This window comes from Eublepharis macularius, chromosome 6, assembly GCF_028583425.1.
Source record: "Eublepharis macularius isolate TG4126 chromosome 6, MPM_Emac_v1.0, whole genome shotgun sequence".
Classification (NCBI taxonomy): Eukaryota; Metazoa; Chordata; class Lepidosauria; order Squamata; family Eublepharidae; genus Eublepharis; species Eublepharis macularius.
Genome location: NC_072795.1, coordinates 17,124,683 through 17,151,632, shown reverse-complemented (window position 1 = coordinate 17,151,632; position 26,950 = coordinate 17,124,683).

Here is a 26,950-nt window from a genome sequence, read left to right as displayed (position 1 = left end):
GAGGCTGCTGAATTGGAATTCATATGCAAATTTGACTCTGTCAAGCGGGGACTGAATAGAGACTATGAATGGTTATCACATTACCACAGGTAACAGATTCTCTTTACAGAGGCGTGATCTAGGGGAGCCCAGTGACGCCTGGTGTGGGCTTTCGGGGACCACAGTTCTCTTTGTCAGATGCAACTGGCAGGGAGAGCTGTGGTTACCGAAGGCTTATACTACATAGGAATTGGACACCTTCACTGCTACAAACTGACTGCACACCAAAAGGAGATGTTTACATTTCCAAGCAAAGGAATGTTTTGATTGCCTCTATGCTAATTGCATTCTGCCTTCTTGTGATTTATGACCCCTCCCTTTTCTCTCTCTTTCCCCCTCCTCTTCTGTATCTGCCCAGTTTTGATCAGGCATCTGATGAAGAGAACTTGATTCTCGAAAGCTTATGCTATAATAAAATTGGTTAGTCTTAAAGGTGCTACTGGACTCTTTTTGATTTTGCTACTACAGACTAACACGGCTAACTCCTCTGATTCTACGTATTGTTAGTGCCGAACTGTTGCAGAAGCACAGCATTTCTGAGGCTGGAAGAAAGAAATAATATATATTCCTTCTAAAAGTCAACTCCGATAAAAGGGGTTAGGAAAAGGAAAATAGATCTCGTCTCTATCAAGGCTCATAAACCATTCATTGATTAGACACCACAGACACAATCCAATACAAGGAAAATGTGTACTCAACTGAGCAGTGGAGGAAGGGCTGCTATTACTTGAAAGAGAGAGATTTCAGCAAGGGAAGCAAGGTTCTAAGGCTCCTCCGTGGATATTGGTATTTCTTGTTATTGGGTTGGATCCCACCCACTTTCCCATTCTTCCCTAGGGCCCCTCCTGATGACAGCCTCCCTCCATTCTGCCTGATTTTTGCCGATGTGCATCCCATGATACCCAGCATCAACAATGTGGTGTCAAATGGGCCTTCCTCCTCCACTTTTTGGTAGTGGGAGAGCTGGCTGGATCCAACCCATTTTAAAATATCTTTAAAATACTCGATCTTATAAACCTGCCTTATACCAAGGCGGGCCCCTTGGTTCATTTACTCACTGTTGCCTACCCTGGTTAGCAGAAGCTCCCTAAGGCCTCAGGCAGAGGAAACCCTTTCCTAGCACCTGTGATGTTCGACTTATTAATTGGAAATACCAGAGGAGGCATTATTTATGTATTCTGAATGTTTTAACCCACTTTTTCTCCACTCAGTGGTGGGCTCAGAGTGACTCAAAGCAGGGAGAGGCTGTGGCTCAGTGGTAGAGCATCTGCTTGGCCAGCAGAAGGTCCCAGGTTCAATTCTCACTGTCTCTAGTTAAGGATCAGGCAATAGATGATGTGAAAGACCTCCAACTCGGACCCTGAAGAGCCACTGCCAGTCCTAGTACACAACACTGACCTTGATGGACCAAGGGTCTTAGCGGCATATATGTTTGTCTGTGAAATATTACCTACCGCACAAGAGACACAACAGAAAACCATAAATATTTAAACTCAAATTATCAACCTATCTTTGACAGGAAGGGGAGGTAGCAAAGCGGGTGGTAACTGCCTTGCCCTTGATGGCCACCCTCTCTCACCCCAGGCAGGCATTCTCCCAGCCTGAGACCTCCTGCTCATGAAGTATGCCATTTACCCCTTAACCGTAACCACTGAGTCACCACCCCTCTCCTACTCCACTAGCAAAATAGGGGGAAGAAGGATCACATGACGTTGCGCAAATCTCGCGTGAGAAAACGCGATCTTCCGCATTTTTTTTTGCGATATTCCGGGTTGTTACGAGCAGCGGGGAGCCGTGTGGAAACGGCCATAGGGTGACATGGGGGAAAGATTCCAAATGATGGCTGTCATGCCAACAACGCAACATCACTTCTGGCACAAACCCAGAATTGACATCATCGCCGCTTCAGGGCGTTGCTCTAGGATTTACCCTACGGTTTTACCATAGTGTCAATGTGACATGATTTCCACTGTCAATTCTCACTCCCAGTAGGAGTGGCAGGGACTTGGGAGAGAGATCTCCCACTGTAGCAGGAGACCGGCCAAGTCTACTGTGTTGGGAAGCCTTGTTTATGGCAAGAACCACTGGGGGTCCATTGTAGGACAGTTGCTGGTGAGAACCAAGTCACTCATTGAGGCTGGAGGGCATGTTTTGATTTCACTGCAAGAATTCACCCAAGTGTAAAGGGCTGCCTGTTTCTCACTAGAAATGAACAGCCACTTATTGTTAAGTGAACTGGGGATCCACACCAAAATCTTCCATCATTATCAGCTAAGAAAATACCTCTCACAATGGGCTCAGTATATGTAGAGGAAGGTATATTGCAAAGGTGTGCATACGTCTCCCTGTCCTCTGTGCGTGCAGACACAAAGCAGCTTCTAGAAGGATGCCTCTCAGTGAGGCCCACGCCACCAAATACCATGATCAGAGGACAGTTTTTGCCTCCACTGCCATAGCCCTCCCTAACGCAGTGTGATGCATGGGTCCCTTTGTTAGCGGTCAGACTTGCCCCCACAATATTAGAAGGCTTATGTATGTGGTTATGCTATAAGCCCCTTCTCTGAACGTGCTTCAAGCACTAAAACTACTGCCCAAGCAGGCAGAAACATGGGAGCCAGATCCTGGCTGGGAAATGGAATGTGCAAGCGTGGGGAATGACAGGTGAGGCCAGCTCACCCCCTCCCACGCCCCGGAGATGAGCTAAGGATCCTGATACAATACAGCCTTCCCGGAGTTCCTGAATTAATCAATACAACCCTATTGATCTCCCCTTAACCACTTTCCTATTCTTAAGCAATTCAGGAAGCTGATAGCCTCACCTGTCCACTTCGCGGATTCCTAGTTTATTGTCACATCGTGGAGATGGTTTGCCAGTTCATTGTCCCACGTCAGAGACAGTTCGCCAGCAATTTGTCTCACCCTGGAGACAGCTTCCCAATCGTTTGTCCCACCCTGAGAACAACCATTAAGTCTTCATTTGGGGGGCAAAAGATGCAATCTTGCCCCTGGGTAGGATCCAGGGTAACACTCTTAGTAATAAATGAGAAATGTTCCTTTATAAGCAGAAAGTAAAGGGTGGGCTTGGAGCGCAACTAGGATAGGCCTCAACTTACTCCTTGCCCCGGTAGATGCAACCTTCTGGGGCTCTATTTCCAGACATGATAAAGATCTCAGATATCAGTTCATAAAAAGTAAGTTACATATAAACTCAGCTATGATTCTCAGCGAATTTTGCTGCTAGTTTTAGTGTGTGTGGGGTGTTTCTGCTATTGTTTGGGCTAGGGAGGTGTTGACTTAATTTTATTACCATTGTATACTGATATGTCTGAGACTCCACTGTTAGCCACCTTGAGCACATATGGGAGAAACACAGGATAAAAATATTTCAGATAAGTAGCTGCAAATGTTTCCAACATTTTATGGTCATCCGCGAGAGCTAGAAATTTAGACAATCATTTACCTCCCTGTGCTTTCAAACAATGCTGACAGCTTTACTTACAGGAAGATATCTTCAAACCCCAATGGCTCTTCATCTCTGTATATGTGGTGCCTCAGTTCCTGAGGATCTCCTACATTACACTATATTTTGTCCAATGTATGCAGAGGCTAGAGCTAAATTTCTTGCTAATTTGTTAGTGGGGCGCAATTTTACCGCCGATATTGACAAACTAGTTTTTGTTATCTGATACTGATTCATTTGTCTCTGGCAGAGTATCCTTGTTTGCCTTAGCTGCAAAAAAAGATTAGGGCCAAGATGGTTTCTTCAGAAAATTAACTTTCCTCATAACTATCTGGTCTCATTTCCGATGCTTATAATTGTACTGCATTTTAATACTGGTCTGTTCAATTGGATTTATTAAGGTTCTATTTTAATTGTATTTTATTTTTGTAATTTCAACAACTGTATTTTATGCTTGTATGATAAATTCCTATTTTTACTGTTCTTAGCTCTGTATTGTGACGGCCTTTGGCCATATACAATTAAACCTTACCTTACCTTAGAAACTTGTTAGAATAAAATCGGAAGACCCAGCCTTCTCACAAGAGTTTGGGCTGGGGGTGGGGGGCACGGAGATTTTGCAAATTACCATTTAAATGAATACAACCCACATCATTTGGGCAAAGAGTTACTGGTTTTCTTTATTAGGGAGAGAAAAGGAGACGGGGAGGAGGGGCGGATAAGAACCTGAGCTATAGGTTGTCTGGTCTATTAATCACCATCTGATAACTTCAGCCTAACCATAGTGCAACAGAAACAGTCTGTGAAAGCGTTCATTATTCTGGGAAGAAATATCCTGCCACTGCTGGAGGGGGTGGGAGGATTGATGGACTCGCCCTGATGAGGAACACAATGATATACTCCTTCTCCACCCAAGTGCCTGAGGACAAAAAAGCCCCAATCACTAGCAGAATTAGGATGGGTGTACCTTGGATATTTTCAGTAAGGTTGTGGGATCCAAAATGCTCTGCGTCAGGAAATGATTTACTGACATAAATGAATTTATTCAATCCGAAATGCATGTCTTTGTGTGACCGGGTTTGTAGCCACAGCCCGCAATTAATTTACAATATTTAATCATTTGAAATGTAAGGCTGATCACTGGTTTAGAGGGCCAGTGGATTAGGCAATTTCATGTGGGAAAGGTCTATCAGCTGTCCATGCTAAATTGAACCTCCATATTCAGGAGCAGTATACCTCAAAGTGCTGTGAATAAACCACTGGTTCAGTTTTGTTACAATTGCTGTTTTTAATGGTGTATTTACTCTGACCTAGGTAGCCCAGATGAGCCTGATCTCATCAGATCTCAGAAGCTAAGCAGGGTTGACCTTGGTTAGCAATTGAATGGGAGACCTCCAATGAAAAGTAGGGTTGCCGACTCGGCAAGCAATGACAAACCACCTCTGTTCGTTTCTTGCCATGAAAACCCTGCCAGGGACTGCCAGAAGTCGGCTGTGACTTGAGGGCACTTTCTACCACCAATGATGTGTCTTGTCACCTGCCTTGAGTTCTGACTGCATGGGGTGAAAGGTGTGCTACATGAATATATAAAAATATTCTAAATAAATAGCGTCAACTAATAGAAGCAAGTTATTCCTTTATTGCAACAAGGACAAATCACAAGGGTTAGAGATGCAATTTGAAAAAACAGATTGTCAGATACTGAACAAGTTGAAGGAAGGCATCAAAAACATCCTTGCCTGGGGCACCATTTGAGCTAGGGCTGCTGGCCTTGATCGAAACTCAAAGGAGACTGTTTATGAGCGGCACTTAGGCCATAAACGTTTATTGTTCTCTGTTTTTCTTATAAAGGTCACATGAAAAAGCCTAGGTGGAAAAAAAACCCTGAAAGTATTCTAAATGTTGAAGTTAGTATGCACGCAGGTGCAAATAAAAGGCCCACATTAGCAAATGGAGAACCTGAGGCTCTCGTGTGTCTGCAAACTATTATTGGCATTTGACGCTGTGATAATTGCTTCATAATGTAAGCAATTTTATTATGAACATGAACACTGTAGACGATTCATTGCATAATGTATCATTCAGAGGTCTGGATTCAATACTTTGACTTGTAATTTCCCAGAGCAGAATAAATGAAGATTGCAATATGGCACAGGGCTTTGCATATTTTAAACATAGGAGTTCACTAAATGGTCAAGCAAAACTCCAGCTATGGGCAGGTATATGTATGTACAAGCACACGAGTGCGTGCGCAGCAGACAAGACTGCAGGTACAAAATTAAATACGACGGCAGTAAAGTTATGATTTCTTTGACTGCACTAATGGCTCAGACGAAATGAAGATCAGAGGTTGGTCTGTTCATCAAATGCAAATTGCAGGCTGTTGCAGCCTTAATTTGCTTCAGGACCATGCAGGGAAGGGAGAGAGGGTTTAACCCTGCAACTCAGTTTAACTCTTCCACTCTGCTATCAGCATTTAAAGGGAAAACAATAGCCTTTAAAAACAAGATTTTTTTTCTCCTTTAAAATGCTAATAGCATAGCCAGTCTCCGGACAAAACTGTGGAGGAGGGGGCTGAAGGGTTAAACCTCTTCTCCCTTTCCTGCAGGGCTCCAAGACAAATTGAGGCTGCACAGAACCTGCAATTTGCTTTCGATGAATGACCAAAGACACATCCTTCTGTAGCCCACTGCTCTCCAGTGGTGGTGGTGGGGGGGGGGGGGTCTTAGAGGACCACATGGGCTTCAACTTAGGAGGTTTATAGGATGTATAGTGGGAAGGGGGTGGTGGCAAATATCCCCCCTGCAGAAATGGAAGTGCCCTCCCATTTTGAGCCAAACTCCATTTTGAAGTAGGTTCCATCTTCAATATATCTTCTCCTGGTGATCACTACAGTTTATTAAAGAGGGAGCTGCTGTAGTGTTACCCTGGAGTAACCCTCTAAGCAGCCTGGCATACCATCTTCTAGGGACCCTGGGCATACTGTTGGAGAAGTGGCAGCCTGCTAAGAGTCCCGTTACTGTAAATACTGCTGAAAGAGTAGTTTAGTCCACTTGTACCCTAGGGGGAGCTGTGGGGCATTCTCTAGTGTTTAGGGTTTTATTGAATGTTTTTCTCTTGCAGTTCAACCTACCTCTTGTTATTGTCCCTCTCTGCTGTGTTAGTATGTGTTAGCATCGGTGCTCTGAAGACCTCTCTGTTGCATTAATGGCTTGAATTCAGTTGTTGTCTTTTGCAAAAATCCCATTGCAGTAAATTCATTGAAAGCAAGTTCCAAACCGTGGATTTGATTATTTCCTGAACTCTGTCAACACATACTTGGTTCATAGCTATTCTGCTCTGCCTCGACCCTCAGAAGAACTGTATTGCTGGGAAGCCTCCAAAAGAGGTGGGGCTTTTGCCCAGCAGGGCTTCTGATTGGACATTGGAGATTTGATTGGCTGTGCAGATTTTTAAAAACATTGCTTTGGCAGAAGCTACTGCCACAGCACACGAACCTTCACTTTGTGACTTAAAGTAAGTGGTAGCAGCCATTTTGTGGCTGGCTCCATCTCCTGTAGTAGCCAATTTATGGCAGCCATTTTGTTGCTAAACCCACCTCACTGTGTCATAATTCCATACTTGGTTCATAGCTGTTCTGTTTTGCCTCAGCCCTCAGTAGTCCTGTGTTGGTGGGATGCCCCCAAAAGTCTTATTTGTACAGAGGTAGTTCTCATGCTGGTCTTGGAGATGTCCACATTAATTATATATGCATTGTTTTTATTATTCTTTATATTACTTAGTCATTGTGCTAGATGCTGAAAGGGAAGAGTCCTGACAAGAACACTCTCTGGGCACTTCCAAATGGTTAATAATGTTAATCTGTAGTTACAAAATAAAACAGGAGTCTCAAGTGGCACCTTAAAGATTAATAGCATTTATTCAACTTTGGAGCAAGTTCTGGGTCTGATAGGACTTTGAAGACCAACTACATTTCCAAGGTATGAGCTTTCGAGAGTCAAGGAGTCAGAGCAGGACAGCTATATGAAGCAGCCATGGCCCAGTAGTGGAGCCCAGTTCCCTAGAAAGGTCTTAGATAGCACCAGAACTTTGAAAGACCTCTGTAACTTTTCAGCACGTTCACTCAGAGTAGATACCATTGGTGTTAGATGGACCAATGAGCTAAAACAGTCACCCTGTACACCCTGTACATGCACAAAGGTACCGGCTGGATATTAGGAAAAACTTTTTCATGGTCAGAGTAGTTCAAAAGTGGAATCAGCTGCCTTGGGTGGTGGTGAGCTCCCCCTCACTGGCAGTTTTCAAGAAGAGGCTGTATGGATATTTGTCAGAGATGCTTTAGGCTGATCCTGCACTGGGCAGGGGGTTGGACTAGATGGTCTGTATGGCCCTTTCCAACTCTATAAGTCTATGAGTCTAAGTTACAGTGAGTGCATATACAGTCCATGCACCGTTTATGATCTTTACGATACCATGACCAAACTCACCTATAATAACAATTAATTGTATGCTGATTGACCTAATACAAGCAGTGATTTCTTATGTGTTTGCAATAAGCAGTTCACAATTGCTTAGTAACTTTGAGAAGCTGTGTTTAGTTACATTGAGTACTGAAAGCAAGAATGCAGAGCTTTGTCTCAGAAGATAATGGTATAATAGCATTGTTTGTTTGCTAGATACATTCAGCCAGAAAGGAATTCTTATGTATCATCACTAGCCTGGTCAAGGAGGAGCCAGAAAGCCTTGGAACTAATTCTTCAAGGCCCTCCTTCAGACGTAGACTTAGAGCTAAGCTACAAGAGACGAATTACACGAGGAGGAGCACATGAAGGGAGTCACGATGTTAGCCAGAAAGCTGAGTTTTAAAAGAGATTGGAAGGCTTTGTCAATTTCCTTGCTCAGAAGGTTTGTTTATTTCCTCTTCGCCTCTTAGAAGGGGAGGTGAAACTGACAGAGCCTTCGGGAGGCAAAGAGGAAATTAACAAACCCTCTGAGCAGCCATCTCCCTGGATCTGTACAGAGGGGAAATGGACAAAGCCTTCCCATCTCTTTTAAAACTCAGCTTCCCAGCTAACATTCTGACTCCCTTCACATTCTCCTCCTCGTGTAATTCATCTCTTGTAGCTTGGCTCTAGATGTTCCCCTTCTTGGATGAATGGTTTGGCTTTACAAGCTGCCTGCACCTTGCTTATTTTTTGCAATCTCCATGCCATTCATCATTCACCCAATTCTCTCTTTGTAGCAATTATTACCTCTATTTGTTTATGGCAATTTCCCATCCTTTCAGTTCTTGGCTCTGATTACCCTCATGAAACATGGCTCATCTTATGGGGCTGGGTTAAAAATAAAAGGCTGGTGTTTTTCTGGAGAAGAATGAAACATTTTCATTTATACCACTGAAAGCTTGTGGGGGAGGCCACCTCCTGTAGACCTGACATTTGCACAACAGAAGTTCCCATTCATAAAACCGCTCACACATGCTGCAGATCTTTCCTTTGGTTTCCCTGTAAGTTTATCAGACTGAAGACTAGGCAGGAGTCAGGGGACTTTTGGAGAGAAACTGGCTGTGAATACAAGGGAAGAACCTCCAGCAAATGGTGAGAATTAAATGCAGCGTGGCAGAAAATCTCCCTTTCTCACTCTGAAAAGATGCCAGGGCCAACACATGAGACTGCTTCTCCAATGGGTCGCCAGCTGGGATGCGTACAGTCGGGATGTATAAATAGGCTCGGCCACCTTTGGCTGCTTTCCCCAAATAGCAATGCACCGCTGAGACAACAAGGGGCAGACAAATGGAATTGTGCATAAATGCAATTTTTAAAAATAATCGTAGCTCTTTCTTCCTCCAAGAAAAGAGATGGGGGAAGCAGGAAGGTTTGAATGCTCCCACTGATTCTGTATTAATAAATCAAAGTCATTGCATGCCAGAAGCCAAACACAAGAAATATCAAACTCTGTTCTTCTCATTCCAGACCATCATGATGGGGACTGGAGTGAATGATACTAGGAAAAGAGGGATAACAAGAGATCGGTGGCTCTTGTGTCCACAGAAGGCTTCTGAGGCCCAGTCAGGAGATGCCCATTTTTCTCCATTGCCGCAGAATGTTCCATGTTTTAGGGGCATGTGCGTGCAGCATAATTCTAATGCTAAAGAGCACAATGGTGTCCATCAATACATTTCCTTGGGCCCGCTAACTGTTTTTAGAAAGTGCGTGGGGCCAGGTGAGGCTTTTGCCCAGCTGGGCTTCTGATTGGTCATTGGAGATTTGATTGGCTGTGCAGATTTTTTAAAACGTTGCTTTGGCAGAGGTGGCTTCTACTGCACAAGAACCTTCACTGTGTGACTGAAGGAAAACTGTAGCATCCATTGGTGGCTCCGTCTACTGCCGCAACCATTTTGTGGCAGCCATTTTGATGCTGCGCCTACACTCTATCAGAATTCCAAATGTGCCCACAGGCTCAAAAAGGTTGGGGACCCCTGCCAAAGAGAATGGGGTAATCAGAGAGCCCTATTGTCTTCCATGGGGCTCCCTCTTGTATATAGGATGGTCAGAACAAGGTCCATCGAATCAAGATCCTGTTTCCAACAGTGGCCATCCTAATGACCTGGCAGCTATGTACATCTTCAGGGGCCATTCTGTTGGTGCCCATGCCATCTGAGACTGAGCAAGTGGCAACTCAGGAAAGGGCCTCCTCAATTATGGTGCCAAAACTATGGAATTCTCTCGTCAAGGAAATTCGTCTGTCCTCCCTGAACATTGTCTTCCACCAATGGATGAGGACTTATCTGTTTTGTTTGGTGTTTCCTCACTGACCCTCCTTCCTGTTTCTGTATTCATTGACTTCTGGCAACTCCATAGGGTTTTCAAAACAAGGGATGGTCAGCGGTGGTTTGCCATTGTTTGCCTCTGTACAGCAACCCTAGACTTCCTTGGTGGTCGCCCATCCAAGTACTAACTGGGGCTGACCCCACTTAGCTTCTAAGATCTGACAAGATAGGGCTAGCCTGGGCTATCTAGGTGAGGGCATTTTATAATATGTAGTTTTAAATGCTTATTTGAATGATTTTCATTGTTCACTGCCTTGGGAACCCTAAATTAGGTGGACATGAGCATAAAAAATATTTATGGATGGATGGGTGGATGGATGGATGGATGGATGGATGCATGCATGGATGGATGAAATGCTCCAAAAATCAAACATGTCAGACAAAATGGCAACAGCCACATGATTGGTGGCACTCATTAGTCTATCTTTAAATATCCCCAATGAATATCCTTTATGAATTCAGGTAACCCATTTTTGTGTTGTGGTTGTTTCTAACTATTGATCAGCCTTCATTGACAACCCCAGAAATATTTCTGTGTACTCAATTATTTGCAGGGCTACTCCACATGCCTTTGTAACTTTAAAATCACCTGCTGTGCATCTATTGTTTAAGTCTCCAGAACATTACCTATTGGTCCTACTGGTCCACCAAACCTATATCTGGAAAGCTAGTCACATAAATCTCTCACTTTTCACCCCTTACAAGTAACAGCTTCGGGTTGCTGCTAGATACATGACTTTAGAATGGAAATTTGGCAAAGCAATATTCTGGAAGTAGCAAGCAAATATTAATATGTGGAGTAAATATGGACATAACCCCAAAGTCTCTTCTGCCTACCTTCAGTCTGAGAGAACTTGCAGGAGTTACTGGGAGCCAAACAAAAGCCCTGCAGTATGTGTAGGTAGTTTTATTAATGGGAACTTCTGATGTGCAAATAAAGAAAGGAGGGGTGTTAAGAGGAGGCCTTGTCCAACTCAGATATTCAATCTGATGTGGAGCAGGAGTAGGGTCTGCAATGCATTCATCTTGAAGGTAAGCACTACAAGCCCCCACAGTGTGGATTCTGAAATGAGGGAATAAAAATGTTGGCAGTGTCTTTAATTTTCAGAGTTTTGTCCTGAAAGCGATCTATACTGAAATCGATCTGAAGTAGTATTCCCTTACCCTAATGCTACTCGTGTAATGGAGGGGGAGAGAGTCCCATAACAGGTTCTGAACAGGATGACCCTCTTTGATCAATGGTCAAATTCTGGTCTTGTTCAGTGGGAGACTAGATAATGATGTGGTGTTGTCCCTCATGTCCTAATTTGATGCTTGAGCTGTTAGGAAAAATACTGGAATGCTTCCGTTATATCCCAACCAATAAAGGGCAGGCCATCTCTACCTGGATCAGCACCATGGACAGAGCCTAAGACTGCCTAGCGATGGCAAAGAATGCAAAATTTCGAGCACAAATGTTTTTAAAAGGAGTAGCTCTGTGAAAACAAAAGTACCTGGAACACACAGAGAAATAAACCTTGGCACACAACATAATAGCTCTGTACACACATTCCGATCATGTTTTGAACACACAGAGAGAAGAAAGGTGCATCCAACACCTATGTATGATCACTGACTTGTGCACAGCATCTATGTGCTAAGGAAGTGTACACATGTAGACTCAGGAATGTTAGAAAAGCAGTGTTGCCACTTACAGTTTGGTGTAGTGGTTTAGAGCGGCAGGACTCTAATCTGGAGAGCCAGGTTTGATTCCCCACTCCTCCACTTGAAGCCAGCTGGGTGACTTTGGGCTAGTCACAGCTCTCTGGAGTTCTCTCAGCCCCACCCACCTCACAGGGTGTTTGTTGTTATGGGGATAATGATAACATACTTTGTAAACCACTCTGAGTGGGCATTAAGTTGTCCTGAACGGTGATATATAAATCAAATGTTGTTGTTGTTGTATACATTTCCTCCATGTGCAGATTCCAGTGATCAATTGGTGGCAGGGCCAGGGCCAGTGGGCTCATACCTGCTCCCCTTCTATTCATTTAATCAAACGTGCAATCAGAGCATGTGTCCAGAGGAAGTTTGATTCTACATCAGCTAGGTGGCACTACTAAGTGGCTATCAGCATTGCATTACTTAGAAAAATAGACTAATCAAGTATTCTTTTAAAACAAACAATGATGGGAGTGGGAGGTCATAGAAGGGCCCATATCTCAAGGATCTCTGCCTGACTATTGGAGACTTGCTATAAATCAGAGTAGGCAGGACTGAGTAAGACAAGATAGACAATCTTCCTCCTCTTCCTCCTCCTTCTCCTTCTCTTCCTCCTTCTTCTTCTTTTATTTCTACTACTACTATGTGATGTTTTCACAGTCCACCAGAAGCTTGGGCCAGAATTCTTTTGGTCCTTCACTGACTCTGATTTTATGCAGTGAGTGAGGTATTTCAGCATGAGCATCATCGGGTCCCATGGCTTTTAGAGGCTTCTATTGTTGTTGATTTGTTTCCACTTTGCATATTGGTTGGCATTGTTTTATGTGCTTCTATTTTATTGGTTTCTTGGTTCATTGATTGCTTTGCTGATTTACATTGTTTTTACAGTTTTATCGGCATGCATCCCACCACACAGTTCTAAAAACCTGCATTGCAATCCTAAGGACACTTAGGATGGTGTCGTGGTTAAGAGCGGCAGGACTCTAATCTGGAGAACTGGGTTTAATTCCCCACTCCTCCGCTTGAAGCCAGCTGGGTGACCTTGGGTCAGTTGCAGCTCTCTCAGAGCTCTCTCATTCTCACCCACCTCACAGGGTGTCTGTGGGGATAATAATAACACACTTTGTAAACCACTTTGAGTGGGTGTTAAATTGTCCTGAAGAGCAGTATGTAAATTGAATGCTGTTATTATTATTATTATTTCTGGGAGTAAACCCCATGGAATAGACTCAAATAAAATTGAGAGATTTCCGCCAATTCTCACCTCCCTCCTCAGACACCCACTTTGTGCCCTTGACCTGTTCCTGAGGGGTTCCTGACACCCAGGAATAAAACCAGGGGGGCTCAGTGGGCTGCAGCAGGAGGGGAAAGAGGGAAAATCCTGCTCTGCAAAGTCTGTAGATGGTTGGATACGTATCATTATTTTACTCTCTTTTATGATTGCAGCTTGTTTTAATCTTTGCAAACCACACTGTGTGCCATGTGGTAGAAGGTACACTCCTTGTAAGTAATCTTGGAAATACATTGTCAGATTCCCTCACATTTCCTGGTTTGTGTATGTTGGTTCTTCTCAGAAGGCAGAGAAAATTGAAGAGAGAGGCAATGATTGAGCTTTCCTATTAAATCCTCATTAGTGACTCATTTCCAAGATACTATATTTGCAGACCCACAGAAGGCAATCTCTTGCACACAGATAAATTGCTTCCAAACATGGAGGCTCTATCTCCCTGGCGCGTCTAGTCGCCACGAGCTATGGTCCGTGCATTTGTCTTGTCCATTTAAAAAGCTAGCAACCATCAAGAGTTCTAGATCTAGATAAAAATAAACTTGATGGAATGAACCCCATTGCCCAGTGCCCACAAAAAAAACTAAAGTGAGACATGCTGATTGACCATGCCTGCAATTTCCTCTCCTCTGCTCTAGACTGTTGAAGAAAATTGTTCACACTGAGGCCAAAGGATTGGGTATTGTAACACAGAGGGAGGGAGCTGTTTGTTGAGCGAACGCAGGAGTCTCTAAAGAACAGTACAGTTTCCCTGCTGCCGAGGGCAAGTTCCTTCTACATCTCTCAAAATGCCATTTAGCACATGCCAAAAACCTTCCTCTCTGTTTCAATAAGGAAAGGTCAGTCAAAGGCAGACAGGTGCAAAAGCCGCCAAGAAGAAAGCTGACAATAAAGGCTAGGGATCTAAATGTCAACACTAGAGGGAATAGAGTTTGGACTGGTGTGAGCATCTGAAATGGCCATATTCTTAGCCCGTTTCCTCAGTCCATTGAGTGGACTCCTGTTGACTCCAACTGGCAGCAGCTCTCCAAGATCTTTCTAAGCCCTGCTGCCTCGGGAATGAACCTGGGTTCTCCCCATACAAAGCATTATGAACAAGCTGAATGAACCAGCTTGGCAGCAGCAGCTTTTTACCTCCAGGCTAAATCTGATTGGACCCTTCAGTCAGCTGATCCCAGCAGTTCTTATTGGATCGCTTCCTCCTCTTGCCATCTTGACAAGGGTGCTGAGGAGATTGGGACAACAAGAGGTGGTTTAGTGGACGTCAAGTACAGGGCTCGGTAGTCCTAGGTTCTGAGTTGAAGTGTCTTCACACCTGGCAGTAACCTTCCTCACAGGACTGTTGTGAGGACAAAATGAAATAACCTGGCATGCTGAACTCCATGAAGTAAGTGTTAGATACATATGTTATCTGGGTATACATAAGAAAGTTCACTTCACAAGAGTAGTATATGCAGCAAAATGGAAGACAGAATCTTGCCCAGATGTGACTGAGAGGATGAACAAATTGTATGAATATGCATCTATGGCCAAATTATTGTATATATAATAGACCACTTAGAATTTCAGAAAAAAATGAAAGACTTTTTTGACTACTTAGCTGAAAATTAAGAAAAACTAAGAATAGCTATTATTCGAGTAGACCAACGGTAAAACTAACATTTTAAAACTTGGATTATAAATGTTGAGTATATGTAAGTAAGGGGATGGAGAAAAGAAATAGTTTTGTAGTATAATAGGCTGTTATATATTGTTTTTATTGTTTTTGTGTATTGCTATATAGCTTGCTCATATTATTTTATCCATTGTTTATTGTCTTTGTTGTTTGTTTTTCTTTCCTTTCAAATAAAAATTAAAAATTAAAAAAAAGAAAGTTCACTGCATTATCAAGCTCTTCCAAAACTTTATTACCCTCGAGCCTGTGTTAAAATCCAGAATTCAATTCTGGACTTTACAGAGAGTGATAGACATAGTTTTCAGTGGCTCCCATTGAGTTATTCTGGACAAATTAAATGGTCTTAAGTTAGAATATGACTGAAAGGAGAGAGAGCCTTCTTCTCGCTCCACATACTGGTATTACTGGGCCAGAAGTCATTTAGTCCCACAGCTGCTGGTGTCTCTGAGTGCATGCTCTAATATAAGTGAATGGCTATCAGGAGGAAGAAAAGGATTACATTTGGAGGTGACATTGTGGTGGAAGCAAAGCCTGGCTGCTGTCACACCTGCTACAAATGAGCAGGACAATGAAAACACACAAATACATTAACACAAGCCAACCTGCAGGCTCAGGAAAAGGAAATGAATGTGGTTTGAAATGACAATGAATGTTTAAAAATTGCAAACATCTCTTCTTGGCTGCCTCAAAGTGCAAATCACTTGAACCGGTCTGTGAACCTGATGTTTGAGCCCTTGCTGTCTACATTGTTTTTGCACTCAGTGCCTATTGATGAAGAAGATGACGTAGCATCCCCCTTGCCTCTTCCACCTGAAGGCAGGTCTAGAGGCACAAAAGGGAATGGGTTTTGATCCATCCCCCCCCCAATGGTGCCTTGTTCAGGAAGAAGTAGGAAAGGCTGAATCAATAAATTAAATGCCCTTGAACTGACCCAGCTAGGAGACCCAGAGTGGCTTCTCACATCGCAATGCTGCCGCCACACCTGCTGGACCACCCACTGCCCATCAGCTATTCGAGGCAAGAAAGAGCACCGCCCTGGCAGAATCAGGTTGTTTTCCTCCCTTCTCCAGCCTTTGATTGCAAACGCGACTGCCGCCTACTTGAAACCGGAGAGTTTTTAACCTCACTTTGAACTAGCTTTATTTGACAATACCCATTCTCCCAGGGAACGGCGGTCTTTCACAAAGCAAACATACAGCCTGGAAGAACACACCAGAGAGGTCAGCTAGTGTTCTCATTGCCTAGGAAGGGAATTAGTAAGTGGTTATTCTCCCACACACACACAGACACACACCAGTATATTGCCATGTCTAAACCTGTGCAACCAGAGGCCAGTCAGCCTCACACAACTCCCAGACTGACAGTGCCGTCCTTAGCAGAGTTACACCTTTCTAGGATTACAATGAACTAAAAGGGGTGTGACTCTGCTTCATTCGGACACTGTAAAATGCCTTCTTGCCAGAGATACTGCTCTGCCTCCCATTCCACACCCCTAACAAGAAGACTCATTTCCTGTCATTTATTGACATGACACACATAGGGAGAAAATGCGTTTTGTAACAGTGCTTTCAAGGGAAGAGATGCTAAGTTGGCCATACATCACACACACATGTACAAACACTGTCTCCCTCCCCCCCCCACCCCCGCATGCATAAAGGCAAGTTTTCCTACCCAACTATAGCAACCCCAGAATGGGTGTTTCCCTTGAACACTAATCCCCTTGTCAAAAACACACAGTTTTTTTTTTTAAAGGAACATTGGCTCTGCATAAAATGTACCTGGGACACGGGGTTTTTTCATTCTCACTTCTCTGTCTTGTATCTTTAAATTGTGTGTGTGTGTGTGTGTGTGTGTGTGTGTGTGTGTGTGTGTGTGTGTGTGTGTGTGTGTGTGTGTGTGTGTGTGTGTGTGTGTGTGTGTGACACGAATCACTGGAGAGGAACAGCTAGTTACCAAGGAAACTCCCTGATGAATCAGAGAGACGAACTGGTATAAGATCTAGACATACTGTATCTTCTTAATTCATGAGACCATAACATTTGAAACGAGGAAGGGGGGGGAGAGGAAATACGAGCCCAGACTGGGAGACACACTTCCCTCCCACCAGCACCAAGGACAGCTCTCATTGTTTTGCCGTGGCAAAGCAAGTGGAATCCGAGATGGATTGAGGGGGGATTTCTCTGGAGCCCTCTTGGATTCAGGGAGGGGGAAGGAACACACATACCACCCAAGGACAAAGTGGTCTAGATGGAGGTGACTGAAGAAAAAGCGGAGGTGCTTTTTTCGATCTTGTCTCCACCCAGGAGTGAAAGCCAGGAGCGAGGGTCCAGGGAGCCCTGGAGAGCATCTGCCTGCCTGTTTTCCGGCAGCCTTAACGCTTCCAAGAAGTGTAGGTTTGATCTTTAGTCTTCTGGCTGGTTTATAGCCCTGGATAGAGAATAGAAGCATTGAGATTTTTAAAATCCTAACCGGAAGAAAATCCCTAGCTCACGCTAGTTTGTATTCAGTTTCCTGAGCTCTTGTCGGCTTTTCAAAGGATACCTCTCTATTACAGTTTGAAATCCTGGCAGCGAGCCCTCTCTCCGTGCTCTGACTTCCGCACAGTTTCTCCAAGTGGCAGGTGAAGTGACGGATTTGGCAAAAGAGGGATCAAAGGGGGGGACCTTTGCAATCTCGCTGCATGAACCCCCACATTCCCTGCAGCCCAAGGGAGTTCCTCTAATGTCCGTGAAGCATGTGAACTGCTCAGCCAGCCCAAGAGAGGTAAACACAGCCGAAGACAACTGGAGTTTTCAAAAACATGATAATAACCAGAAGGTTCGTCAAAGAAAGTTTGACTGCGTGAAGATCAGCTTTTCTAGACTCTCTGGTTCGGATGGAAATTCTGCACGGCAGACGGATTGGCGTTTCTCCTTTTAAGAAAATCCTTGCCATTTTGCCCCCTTCTCGGTGTAGAAATAAATCGGTCAAGAAAACATCTTTGGGAATGGCAAGAAAAATCACAAAAGAATTCTAAATGAAAGCAAAGACTTAAGAAAACATCCTTGTGTGAATAGCTTGGTTTCTCTCCTTCCCCTCAAACGTGAAAACTACTGAAGTATGTAGAAGAAGGGGGGGGATCTCTCTGTGTCAAATCCAATTGAAATCTCCATATTGGGAACAGCCGGACCACGGTTGCTAAGGTAACTTGATCAATTAAAGATTCACTAATAGAACAAGACAGATTGAAATGTATGATAGAAGGTATATGGCGGGGAGGGAGGGAGAGAGAGTCTGAATGCCACAAATGTATCTGGGAATAGAGTTACGAATAGACTGAGATTAAGTATGTTTTGGAAGAAAGATTACTAGGTTGGATGAATTTAGTAAAATGGGGAAAGTGGGTCATTGAAGTCAAGGATTCAGATGGAAGATGTTTTGGACGCAACTCGCTTCAAGTGCTCTTTTATGACACAAATTATACCCTCTTGCCTTGGGAATGAAATTAGCCGCACGGCGCATTTATGATCTAAAACAAAATGCTAACAAGATTGAAGCAATAACGTTTTAGTGCTGGGTGTAGTAACTTCAGTGCCTGTAAAAAAAAATTTAAATGATTTGTTTTCATTAGGATATGTCTTGGTCTGAAATGGCGAGAAAGTCTTCCCGATATGTTGAGATTCGTTGCAAACAGCATTGGAAATACTAAAGAGCTGTGAGAAAGTGAGGTCTTTTACTGTCACATCGAGAGAGAGAAATACAAGAAAATTCTAATCAGTCACTGAAAGTGGATCAGTAACAGTGCAGACCTGACCAGAGTAACACCCTTCTAAGTCCATTGGGTTTAGAAGCACATAACTCTGCTTTAGGATGGCAGTCATTCCCTGTCAGTCTTTCTGTTTGTTTGTTTTTTAATTACTATTCTATGCCTGGTTTGGGGGAGAGACTGTAAAATCCATGTAGGACATTCTTCATTATCTAAGGCTCTTCTCAGGTGCCTTCTAGTTAAGGGGATATGAACTAAGAATGTTGAAGCAAACAGACTTCCAGTCTTTTGAGTGCAAGAATATCTCGAGTATGGGCTGCTTGCATTTTTCACAGACTAAATGATTTTTGCAATGGACTGTATGTTTGAAAAATATTTTGGTTACTATGTTTGTGGGTTACAGGCAGTGCTATAATGTGATCAGCAATAACCCAGTCTGAGCATGCTTACTCAAAAGTAACTTTCACAGAATTCAGCACGGCTTGCCCAATCTGATCCTACGCTCCAGAATGGAGTAAACCACACTGTGTTGACTCCCAATAAGCTGGTGTAGGACAGTAGCATTTCTCTGAGTAGCCTCAGCGTAAACCTCTACAGACACACCCTGCAAATAACCTTTCATTTCATTTGTACCGTGACTTTGCCTTTGTGCTTTGAGTCCCCTGCTCTGGAGAGGGGTTATCGGGTGAGCAAGAAACGTCACTGTGGCCTTTGTGCTTTAATTGTGGCTTTTTCTTTTTTCCATTGGCTGATACAGAAATGTTTTGGGAGGGCATGGCTTATTTGACAGGTGGAAACATTTGAAGTATGGGATTCTTTGAATGTTTTTGCTCTAAGGTCACCCAGCTAGGCAGAGAACTTGGTAGAGGAGCAAGCACTGGTCTCCGGCATGAATAGAATGATTGAGAGGCCTACAAAACTCATTTTTCTTTATGACCTTTGTGGGATTTACAGCACTTTAAAAGCAGTGGTGGAAGCGATGGAAAATTTCACATGAAGAAGTCAAGTACCTGGACTTTGGTGCGTGGGAGTCAAGTGTATAAAGAGAACACGTTGCCCATTAAGTAAACTTTTTGAGAACTGTGAGCCAGCAGGGCCATACGCCTTCTTAGATTCATTTTATCTTCCTTTGTACCTCAAACCATCTTAGGTGTCCCTATCTACTGCTCTGTCTAGTCCACATGTCTGATGAGGTACCTTGTTGCCTTCAAAAGTGCGCATAATCATTAAACAGTGAGCACGCATTTTTGTTTCCTAATATTGATGGTGTAAAAGCAACATTCCAGTCCAGTTTTGAGAGATACAGCTCCCTTCGTCGGATACCCTTATCTGACAAATGGAGCTTTGAGTCTCAAATTATACCCTGGAAATCTAGTTGGTCATGAAGGTGCTACTGGGCTTGAATCTTGTTCTTCTACTGCAGACCAAGACCTGAAACTGATTGTGGGAAAGTCTGTCTTTATATCAGTCTTGAAAGTGCATTTAAGAATATAACTGGAAACACATGTTAGGCTCTTTTTTATATACCAGTCACAGGGAGACGGGTTCTTTCTCTGCATTTAGAGCTTGGCAGGTAGGAAAACTTGATCCACTCCAGAGCCATGGTAAAGAAATGGCTTCCAGATCTGAGGATTTCTCTAAGTCGGTACCATTGGCTTTGAAGGTATTTGCTTGGCAGGTGACCCCCAACAAAAATCTTCTTAAGAGTGATGAAGAAACAAGGTCATCTCATTAGAAGCAAGGTTGCTGCAGGCTGCACTGCCTTGCAGGGAACTGACTTGCAGGTTCAGGTGCACTCATTTGAAAGGCAGCACCACCTGTTTCTAAGGAGGAGGAGAGAGCGTGCTCATTTGGGAACACCCTTTCCTTATGGACAGGGATGTTAATTGAATGGTGTCTGGTGGAATCCTGACCCCAGCCTTACTTGAGTGCTAGATTATGTTACACCAGTCACACCTAAAGAAAAGGAAAACCTCCAAGAAGACTCCAGTTACCTGATTCCTCCAAAGACTGATAAATATCTCCCTCCCTTGATGCCTCTTTCCCTTTCTGCAATGCCTGTCTGCTTCTATCATCTCAAGTTCATTATTGAAATCTCATATGTCAAGGTTTAGGTCCATAGAAATTATCAGCTGTGAACATTTTCACAAGTGATTCTAAGAATTTTTCTTTTTAGTTTGGAAAGTGTGATTTGCAGAGGTATAGGTCCAACACTGAGATTTCAACCACAGGAAAAGAGAGGGGAAATCTGATTGAAAAATGGCCCGTGCTTTGTCCTTTCAGATGGTAGTGCTCCTTTAATCAAAAAGTGGTATATTGCCTTGCAGATCTTTGTAGAAATAAGAAGTGCATCTGGGTTGACACTTCTTTTTGAAACAAGTAGGATTGCCCGTTGTGGGACCCTTGTGACGGCAAGGGGAACAGGGTGAGGGGAAGGGGGCAAGGGATGCTAATAGCTACAGCATTGCGGCATAATTTGCCCAACTTGAGTAAGCAAGCAGGACGTAAAGGCCACACAGTGAAAGGCGGAGGAAAAACAAGAGAAATCAGGATGCAAAGATTGGCAGGTAGTTAGATACATTTTTAATTTGCCCCTCTGATCTTCAGGGCTTTGGACCTGGTGCAGTTATCCAGTAGTGTCCAAGGGTGCTCTCTCCTTTACTCATTGCTCATATTTCCAGGGCTGATCCCTGACACTGAAAACAGGTTCTGGAGCTTCGCTGGCATCAAACTTGGTTCAAATTAAGCTTTGGTTGCCGGGAGGAAGGGCATTAGATCTTTTGGCATCCTGGGTAAGAACTTGCCAGTGCCCAAGAATCATCTGTGGATACTATTCCGAACATCTCCACGTGTATGCATTAGAAGGTTTGGCTGCATTGGGGTGTATTGTCAGGTGCCTGTCATCACCTGTCATCCTCAGCTGTATCTTGCTATTATAGTTGTAGCCTACTACTTTGGGGTACAATCCTGATTAAATGCTGTGTGACTATTCTTTGACCGGACTGCAGAGTCCAGGTGCCTTGTCTTCTGGCTCCGCAATGTGAAACTATCCAAGGGAAGCATTTGTTCCTGCTATTATCTCTATACTCCTTTGAACTGCACCAAGGGCCTCTTTCCTCTGGGAAGTGGCGCCTACACTAGATACCATGTCCTTGAAAATCCCATACATCAGTTCTGCTGTTTTCACACTTAGACGCTTTCCCACTGAGCTCAGCTGACCATCAGCCTGGGGTGGGGGAGGGATTTTAGAATTGCCCGCATTTGAGAAACCTGTATATGCTTGGTGTTTACATGTTAACGCTATTCCTGGCAAAGATAGCATAAGCTCTTGATACTGGCAGCTTTTCAATAAAGTTCTTTTACTGATTGCAATAAAGTCTTTTGAGAGTTGCTTGGCAGATCTTTACATGTATTAGAGTTAGCTTAGGCTAGGGAGACGTGGGTTAAAATCCATTTGGAATGCATGCTTGCTCATTGATCCCTTGGAAGTGTTATGAATTGGGTTCTTTGAAAATACTTTCAATTGAGCAGATGACAGATGACATCAAAGTTGTTGGCAGGGTTCAAAGTACATGGAAGTCGTCAAGTGAGGAGCACACCAGTATGTGAACGTGTTCTCCAGTTGTCATTTCAATGGGTTTTATTCCTGACCTCATTTTGATGGCTTTTATGGTGTACTTGGTGGAGCAATGCTAGAGTTTCTTTTCTGGTATCAGATACAGATGTCAGGGATCCCAGATTATAGTTGGAGCAATCATGAAGCAATGCCCTAACTGAAGCTAAGCCATCTGCCTCTCGTCTGGATGGGAGACCTCCTCGAAACCCCATGTGCCCCCATCTTGACTTCCATGATGGAAGGTGAGATGTTACATGTAACAAAAGTAAACAATTCTTTAAGTCGCATGAAGAGAGCTATGGCAGAGTAATGGCTAAGGAACTGAAATATGAACAAAAAAATCCCTGGACCAAATCTTGTCTCAATCCAGAATTCACTCAGTGGCCTTGACAAGCTTCAGGGGCAATATGGGTATTGTTGTCACCAGGGCTTTTTTCCTGGGAAAAGAGGTGGTGGAACTCAGTGGGTTGCCCTCGGAGAAAATGGTCACATGGCTGGTGGCCCTGCCCCCTGATCTCCAGACAGAGGGGAGTTTAGATTGCCCTCCGTGCCGCTCAGCAGCGTGGAGAGCAATTTAAACTCCCCTCTGTCTGGAGTTCAGGGGGCAGGGCCACCAGCCATGTGACCATTTTCAAGAGGTCCAGTTCCACTGTGTTCCTGCTGAAAAAAAGCCCTGGTTATCACTAACCTACTTCACAGGACTGGTGCAAGGCATACAGTGAGATAACACAGGCAATGTTTTTCAACAAGATTACTTCCATAATGTGTGTGTGTGTTGAATTCTCTGAATGTTAATAATAACAACAACAACATTCGATTCATATATCACCCTTCAGGACAACTTAATACCCACTCAGAGTGGTTTACAAAGAATGTTATTATCCTCACAACAATCACCCTGTGAGGTAGGTGGGGCTGATAGAGCTCTGAGATTGATTGATTTGATTAGACTTCAATCCTGCCCTCCCCTCAAGCAGGCTCAGGGTGGGTTACAGCAATAAAACATAATTTACAATAAAATCACAACATTTGCCACAAAAACACCACCCTCAGACAGTGACCCTACAACCCACCCCTGCCAGTAATACACATGAGATGGGAAGAGGTGGGGGGGGGGGACAGGCCATTCCGTTTGCATTGCAACTCACATAGGGGCCATATGATCAGATGGACCCTCTGACAAGAGGCCGGCTGTGAGGGCTCCGGATGACTGCTGGCCAGCCTCAACCATATGCCTGGCGGAACATCTCAGTCTTGCAGGCCTGATGAAAGGATAGAAGATCTTGATGGTCCTGAGTGCCACCAGGTTGGAGCCAGGACTGAAAAGGCCCTGGCTCTGGTCAAGGCCAGTCTAGCCTCCCTGGGGTCCAAGACCACCAGTAGAGGTTTATCAGCTGATCTCAGCACTCTCCGGGGTACATATGGTGAGAGGCAGTCCCATAGGTATGAGAGAGCTGTGACTAGAGTCGCTAGTCCCCCACTGGGGGTGGGGATTCCCCACTCCCACCCTCCATCCCCCACCCCACTTTCCTAGCCAGCAGGGGAGGAAATTGCCTCCCTTGGGCATGCTCCCAGGCAGCACTGCACGTTCCCGCCAACCCAATCCAGTCCGAATCAGGCCACTGTGGAGCGCGGGAGTGCTGCCATGCTCTGCAGTGACCTGATCCAACCTGATTCAGCAGCCCGATCTGGGTCCAATTCAGGCCGGATTGGGCCCGAATTGGGTTGGATAGGGCTGCTGTGGAGCCAATCCGGCCCAAATCAGGCTGGATTCAGGGCGGATCAGGCCACTGCAGAATGCAGCAGCACTCCTGTGCTCTGCAGCAGCTCAATATGGGCAGAATTGGCCCAAATCTAGCCTGATTCAGGCCTGATCTGACCCAATTCTGCCCCCTGCAGAGTGCAGGAGTGCTTTCAGGGGTGGCTGTGGCCCGTGCGATGATATAACTTCCTGGAAGTGAAGTCACTTCCAGGAATGTAAGTGCTGGGTTCCCCTCATCCCACCAGGAGGACAGGGGGACCTGATAACCCTCGCTGTGACTGATCCAAGGTCACCTAACTGGCTTCAAGTGGAGGAGTGGGGAATCAAACCCAGTTCTCCATATTAGAGCCCTGCCACTCTTAATCACTACATCGCTACACCAAATTGGCTCTCAATGTTGATTAAATTACAAGTATGGCCGAAGCCAGCTGCGCACAAGTGTCTTCTCCTCTTAACCCCACCAACATGGCAAATAGATAGCAGTCTAACCAACATAGGTCCAACTATCTATAAGGCCCAAATTATACTCAAGCACTAGTGTTTTTTTCTGTATTTGCTATTTTAGAGCATGACAATATGACTTGGTGGTACCATTAGATGCAAAGAGTTTTGTTGAGCAATTGATCCATCCTTTTTTTAAAAAATTATTTTTTATCTTTATTGTGGGATAGAACAAGAGAAAGAAAGTGAAATATAACAAGAAAACTACAAAGGGCCTACAAATCAGTCTACAAAATAAAAACAGGGGGAAGAAACATAATAGGCATATTATTAATCCATTACAGTTTTTCACCTACAACACTTCCCTCTTTATTATCAATCAGCTTGTGGTCTCATTAATATCTTTTTTCTGTGTCTCATCTTCTTGATATCTCAGAACCTTATTCTTAAAAATCAAAGACAAAAATCATTAATTCATTTTTCATTGTCCCTCATAGATAGTCCATAAAGGGTTTCCAATTTGCCATGAATATAGAGAGTGTTTTATCTCTAATTGACGCTGTAAGTTTGGCCATCTCAGCTAAGTCCATCATCTTTCCAGTCCAGTCTTCCAATACAGGTAGCTCCTTGCACTTCCGTTTTTGAGCACATAAAAGCTGTGCCACTGTTACCATATATAAAATTAAAATACCATGCTCTTTTTCCAATTTATTGTCCATAATTCCCAACAAATAGAACTCTGGTTTAAACTGTAAATTACCCTTTAAGATTCTCTGCATTAACATATGTACTTGTAACCATTTTTTTTGCTTTGTTGCAAGTCTACCAAAGATGATTGGTATTCCTTCCTGTTGTTCACATTTCCAACATTTATTTGAGGCACCTTTGGCCATTTTTGCAATTTTTTCTGGAGACATATACCACCAGTACATCATTTTGTAAAAATTCTCGAGAGTGGAACACAACGTAAACTTGAGGCCCTTAACCCCCATATTTTCCCATTGATCCATTAGTATATTATACCCAAAATTCTTTGCCCATTTTGTCATACATTCTTTGACAGATTCTTCCTCCATTTCAAATTTCAACAACAGCCATTGATCCATCCTGAAGATATTTGTCAAAAGTTAACCAGGGCTGAGGTCACCTTGTTAACTGTGGGGACCGCATATCCACAGCCGACTGTGTTAAAGGAAGATGAAGGAAGCCCTTTCCATTGGCCTTCTCCAACCCATTTCTGTTTTGTGACAGCAGACTTTTGTGCTGGAAAAGAAGGGTAGATGATTAGTGCAATGAATAAACTGACGTCTAGCACACCCCTAAAATGTGAAGTAATGTAAATACTTAGGGGACCATAGTTGGCTTTCAGCTCCCTGCTGAGTACACACTTTGTATCAAACGTTGATTTCCCTCTGTGTAATGTGCAAGACAGAGAGTTTTGCCAGCATTCTCAGTGTGGTGCGAAGCCAGAAAAGGGAGACGTCATCTGAAAACACACTTGAACAGTCCACCACTATAAACCAGCAACCTTTTGTAGGCATGGAGTCTCTGCTGTACAAATAGGTTTTCCAGCCCCAAATGGCCTCTAAATCCAAAGGGAAGGTCCATACTGCCATTCTAGGTGAGGGTGTCAATCTGCAGCTGAATCCTAAACAGAGAGCCCCTATTCCTTTGAAGTCCAGTGTGGGAAGAAGGTGTCTTTGAGAAAGAGAAAACAGACTGCGTAGCTTTGGCTCATATTTTGTTTTGCTGGTGATTTGGCATGCTTCTCTGTTCCTTGTAAGGCATTGGAAGCACTGGTTTTTGTTTTGGGGGGCAGGGGGGTTGGCTGGGATGCTCAGCTTGCAAACTGTTCTGACCCTCAAGGACAGAATGGGACAAAAACCGGAGAAAAAAATAAGATAAACAATCCCCCTGTTTATTTACCTATAATAATTTATTAAAACACATACAGCCCATCTTTATTATCAAGATGACTTACAGTAAGAGAACATGGAATAAAAGCAAAGAATCAACAATTATAAACCCAAGCAGTGAAGTCCATAATCTGCAGAGTTTAGCTAAATCTTCATAACGTATCTGGCCTCACACCCACAAACCCATCAAAATAAGATGCCTACCCCAACTTCTTAACAATTCAGGGATCAAAGGAGCCTCCCTAGGGAGGTTGTTCCACATGGGGCCATCACTGAAAAGTCCCTGTCATGTGTTGCTTCAGATTGTTGGGGGGGTGGGGCGTACAAAGCAAGGTATCTGAAGATGACCCGACTTGTATAAAGTAGTGCTCGATCTCGAATTTGGAAGAGGGGGATTTGGGAGAGGATGCACCCATTGTCACAACCTCTGTTCCAGGCCCCTCACTTTTTATATTTTTTAAGCACTGTAAGGCAAATCTGT